This window comes from Portunus trituberculatus, chromosome 17, assembly GCF_017591435.1.
Source record: "Portunus trituberculatus isolate SZX2019 chromosome 17, ASM1759143v1, whole genome shotgun sequence".
Lineage (NCBI taxonomy): Eukaryota > Metazoa > Arthropoda > Malacostraca > Decapoda > Portunidae > Portunus > Portunus trituberculatus.
In genome coordinates, this window is record NC_059271.1 from 29,245,025 (window position 1) to 29,250,024 (window position 5,000).

Sequence of the window (5,000 nt, forward strand, 5' to 3'; positions counted from 1 at the left end):
TACAAGGTGGAATAAGTTTTTCATCTTAGCATCTCCTCTCCTCTGACTATTTTCAAACTAAATGGTCTATTGATCTAACTAGCTCCATGCCTCCCCTTCTTCCTCGATCTACCTGCGCATGACTTTCTCTTTCCTCATTCCTATTCTGTCGACCTCTGTAATGCAAGACTTAGCCAGTATCTTTAATCCTTCATCCCTTTCTCTGGCAGGCTCCGGAACTCCCTGTGTGCTTCATTATTTTCTCTCTCCTTTCATTAGAACTCTTTCATGAGGTAGGTTTCAAGACATTTAACCTCCATTATTTGCATTATTTGGCTTTTCTATTTGGAATCTGATATGAGACCTGATACTAAGAGGACAGCTTTTTGTTATCCATTTTGTTACCCCTGGTCAGTGGCGTTCTTGATAAGGGAAAAAAAAACATCAGAGAATCAATATAACGAGTGTTTTTATTTAGCCATTTAGCCAGAGAGAAAAGATACCAGGAGCTGAGGGAGGAAGTGGAAGGTAAGGCAGGTGGATGACAGTTTTTTGTAAAGCGACAGCTAAACACAAAATGTTGGAAAAAAATGACCAAAAACAGTGTAGAGAAAAGTAATTAATCTCTCTCTCTCTCTCTCTCTCTCTCTCTCTCTCTCTCTCTCTCTCTGTGTGTGTGTGTGTGTGTGTGTGTGTGTGTGTGTGTGTGTGTGTGTGTGTGTGTGTGTGTGTATACGCTCCATTCGTGTCCCTTTTCAGCTCTCACCATTTATATGTCCCAGATGTGTCACTCGCTAACACTGCTTTATGCCCGACCCTCTGCTCCACCTCCACCTCATTCCTCTTCCATCCCATGTGTCTCCATCTCCTCACTCTCTCATGCCCCTCCCATCCATCCCACCCCAGCCATTCCCCAACACCTCTCTCTCTCTCTCTCTCTCTCTCTCTCTCTCTGTCTGTCTAAATAGTTTTCACATCTCATTAACCAGATATTGTTTTTTAAGCCTGTTTTAATGGTATTTACGTTTTCGTTATTTATTTTCTTGTTTTCACCTTTTTCGCACTCTTGCTTTCATCATTCTAGTTAGAACCAAATTATTCTCCTCATCTAATCTCATAATGGAAATGTTCACGCAAATATATGTTTTCAAGTTTATGTTTAAAGGCATAAGCGTTTTCTTTCTTTAATCTTCTTTTTCCTATCTTTTGATGTTATATATTTTTTTTTAATCTTCCTCATATATTCATTAATTCTCTTCATCATTTCTATCTTCTTTCATGCCTTTCATTGTTTGTATTTTCTTTCGTCCTTTCCACTCTTATCTTCTTTCCTTTATCCTTTTTTTCTGCGTTGCTGCAAAAGACAAAGACGAAAAAACACCGCCCACACTTTACACCTCATACACAAAAGTCAACGGAAAGTACTCCTCTCTTTCAAGCTTACGTATCTTTCATCGCATTTCTGTTCAATTCATAAACTTCCTTTTAATCGAGTACTACATTTATTGGATTTTTTTCCTAATCTCCTCTTGTGTTCTATCTTCCTCGAGCCTCGTCACATCTCCTCCAATACTGCCAAGAGTCGAGTAAGAAGGTACTTAGCTTCACCCTCCCCCAGAGAACCCTTAGAAGCCACTGACAATCTGACAACGTTCCCATCTGATGAAGCAGAGGAGAGGCTGAAATGGAATCCTTCACATTAATGGTTTTCCTTCCTCCCCAAGTGTATCCTTTCCTATGTCACTCCATCTTGCCTTGCCTTGTCTCTCTCTTGCTCCCTCCCTCTTTCTCTCTCTCTCTCTCTCTCTCTCTCTCTCTCTCTCTCTCTCTCTCTCTCTCTCTCTCTCTCTCTCTCGTATATTCTGTTTTCTGTTTTACTTCGATGTTACCTTCGCTCTCCTTTCTTCTGTTCTTTTTCTTTTGTTCATATCATATTATTTCCTCCTCCTCCTCCTCCTCCTCCTCCTCCTCCTCCTCCTCCTCCTCCTCCTCCTCCTCCTCCTCCTCCTCCTCTATAGAGAAGAAGGAGTTCGATTCGTAAATCTATGGAATGACTTCTACAACCAGAGAATATTATTTAATAATGATGGTCTTAACGAAATCGGATCGGCGCGGCTCGGCCGTCTATTTCACGACGCTGTTGTTGCTCATCTGGCAAAAAACGCGAGCCAACTAGCACGGCCAGGGACAACGTAAATAGTAATGTTAATGCTGACACGGCCCCATCTACTCAAAATTTGGTCAAGTTTTGCTTTGTAAATTGCTCGCAGTATCAGAAATATTTCAGGATCTTGAAGAAATCGTTTGCATGGAGGAATATGATGTTATCGGCGTAACGGAATCGTGGATTAATACAGTAAACAGAGACTTTTTGGCCGAATTTTCAATAGCCGGGTACAGTTTATTCAGTTGTGAAACGAAAGAGATGGAGGCGGGGGTGCTCCTGTACGTTAAAACTAATCTTCACCCAATTGCAAAATCCACCACGAAAATAACTAATATAAATGCGTCATTCATTCAGCTTAACCTCCAGTCCCGCAAAATCGTAATTGGTATTATTTATAGACCTCCAAGTCAGTCAACGGCAGTAGACAACCAACTTTATGAACAGATAGCTGAAATCTGTTGCGAAAACGAAACCGTAATCTTTGGTGACTTCAATCTTCCTATACGTAGATGGGGCGATCCTTTAAACTCACATACAGGACTCAGTTTATACGCGAACTTGCTCGAAAGCAGCCTTTATCAATTAGTAGAACAGCCGACAAGAGGAGAAAATATTTTAGACCTTGTCTTAACTACGAATGAAAACATTGTCGGAAATGTAAAAGTAGGACCTGAGTTCAGTAGCAGTGACCACCGGGTGATTACTTTCAGTATTCAAGAAAATAAATCTATAATAAAGGAAAGTAAAGAAAAAGTACCTGACTATCAAAGGGCCAACTATAGAAAACTTAGAAACATTCTTGCGCAAAGCGATTGGAGTGAGCTCTCGGGAAACATAAGTATTAACGAAGCATGGCTAATATTTACATCCAATCTTAACAAAGCAGTAGATGCATCTGTTCCACTACGAAATAGGCGCTCGATCGTTAACTCAAAACCGAAGTGGTGGAATACGGAAATAAAAAATAGCCTCCTTGCTATGAAACGCGCATTTCAGAAATATAACCTCACTCAAATAAACAGTGATAAGAAAGAACACGACCGATTACGCCGAAATACCTAAGCACTCATCAAGAGAAGTAAGAAAAACCTCGAGCTTCACATTGCAAATTCCAGTAAGTCTAATCACAAGGAATTTTCAGCTACATTAGAAAGAAATATACCTAACCATCAGAAATAGGCCCATTAAAAATGCAAAACGGCGAGTACACTGAAAACGATACCATGATGGCAAATATCTTAAATAACTACTTCTCAACCGTATTCACAGAAGTTAACTTAGAACAACAGCCGACTCCTCGCATTCAAAGTAATAACGTCTTTCTGACTTTTACAGAACGATTTAGATACCCTCGTCGAATGGTCTAAAACGTGGCTGATGAATTTCAATTTTGACAAATGTCATGTTCTACATATTGGAAATAGTAATCCACGAGCGAACTACACAATGGGGAATGCTTCCATAAAGAGCGTACAGAGAGAAAAAGATCTTGGCGTTGTAATATCGGCTGACCTCAAGCAAAGTTATCAATGCACCGAAGTTGTGAAAATCGCAAATAAATTAGTCGGCTTTATCGGAAGATCATTCACATTCAAAACGGAAGAGATAATATTAACTTTATATAATTCGCTCGTACGCCCGCACCTTGAATATAACGTACAATTTTGGTCACCCTATTATAAGAAAGACATTGAAAAATTAGAAAGAATACAGCGTCGATTAACTAAAATGGTTCCAAGATTACGTAATAAACCATACGAGGAACGACTTAAAGAACTAAATTTATTTACTCTTTCCAAACGTCGATTACGAGGGGACCTTATCACACTCTTCAAAATTTTTAAGGGATTTACGAATATGAATCCTGATAACTTCCTAACGCTTGACCGGTCAAATTTCACCAGAAACAACGGTTTCAAGGTAATAGGAAAGCGATTTAAAACAAACGAAGCCAAACATTTTTTCTTTAATCGCATTATCAATATTTGGAACGGTTTGCCATCGAACGTAGTTGATTCAGGTACTATTGAGACATTCAAAATTCGTCTTGACAAATATTTCGAAACTAATCCCCGGTTGTCACTGTTTATCTCCGAGTAATTTGCGCCGTCCATAAAGAAATATGCCTCAGATCGTGAATTGTGGGATGTTTCGCGAATACACTTACCCTCCTTACACGACACAGACAGCCCCGAGTTAACGGTCACTACTACTACTCTCGACCTGTGACGGGCTGTGGAAAGTCAGGAGCCCTGACAGTAGTGATCATCATCGGGAATTAAAGTACCAGGGTCACTGCTGCAGGGGTAACCATGTAGTGTGCGGCGCCCCTTAGTGGGAAGTACACTTTTACAGTGGACTGAACGGAGCTGGGGCCTGATTGACTGCTGCCTCCTTGAAAGCGCCAGGCAAGGCTGCCGCACCACCTCTTGACCTCTACACTGTGTCCACATTTACATTACACTATACTATACTTACACTCACAGATAACCCTGAGTTAACGGTCACTACTCCCACTTTCGACCTGTGACGGGTTGTGTTTGTCTAGGGCCCTGTTAATTTTTTATCACCATCGGGACAACCAGGGATCAATGTTGCAGGGGGAAATCAGTGTACGGCGTCCCTCCAAGGGAAAGTACGCTTACTCAGTGGAGTGAACGGAGCTGGGGCCTGATTGACTGCTGCCTTCCTTGAAAGCGCCAGGCAAGGCTGCCGCACCACCCCTCCGACATCCACACTGTGACTCCACCCACACGCACATTCACCACACTACATAACCGTCAAGCACCTACATAGTCCCCCACAAACAAGAGTAGACGTAGATTACAACTTCTTTTCTCTATCCTCTAAAATT